Source organism: Acyrthosiphon pisum, chromosome A2 (assembly GCF_005508785.2).
Source record: "Acyrthosiphon pisum isolate AL4f chromosome A2, pea_aphid_22Mar2018_4r6ur, whole genome shotgun sequence".
NCBI lineage: Eukaryota > Metazoa > Arthropoda > Insecta > Hemiptera > Aphididae > Acyrthosiphon > Acyrthosiphon pisum.
In genome coordinates, this window is record NC_042495.1 from 47,991,269 (window position 1) to 47,992,107 (window position 839).

Consider the following 839-nt stretch of genomic DNA (forward strand, 5'->3'; position numbering starts at 1 on the left):
TACACCTATATTTATTTTTATTAAAACTATTTATTTTAAGCATTCTACATGTAACATGTGTGAATTTGTACATGGTGACATTTATAATTATTGAAACCTGAGACTGTGACACTGTGGTTAATTATGTAGTTTCAAGAATTTTTTGTTAAAAAAATAAAAGAGAATTGCACTACTCAAAATTAATAATTGCCAATTGGTATCTATAATAATAACAATTCCATAGTTCTTTTTAATTTTACCAACCATACTTTTAATTTATTACAAAGATTAATTTAAAATAAATATTTACAGTTAAACTACTTGTGTATTGTATCTTTTAAAAGACATAGGTACCTACCTACATTATAAAATATTAATGATGACTTGTTGACTAGTAAGTGCCTAGTTATTTGAAAGTTTGTATTGTAATTTGTAATAACTAATAGACATACACATATTACATACCTATTACCTATGCATAGCAATTGTTTAATTTGTACAGTGTAAATTATAGTATGCAACAGGTTTCTTTGGTTAAAAACACATACATTCAAAATAAATATGTATTTTTATCATCATAATATAATATATATAACTGTGAACGTGCTTTTAGCACTCTGAAAATTATAAAAAATCGGTTACGTTCCTCATTGAACCAAGAACGATTAGAGGCCTTTATGATAATGTCGGTAGAAAAACAAGTTTTGGAAGAGGTTGATTTCCAAGATGTTTTGGAAATCATAAAAAATTCTTCATCGCTTTTATTAAAACTTTTATCTTGACATTTTATACTAATTATACTTTTTAGAATAAGTTAATTATTTTTATTGTTTTTTTATTTAGCTAGGTATGCATATATC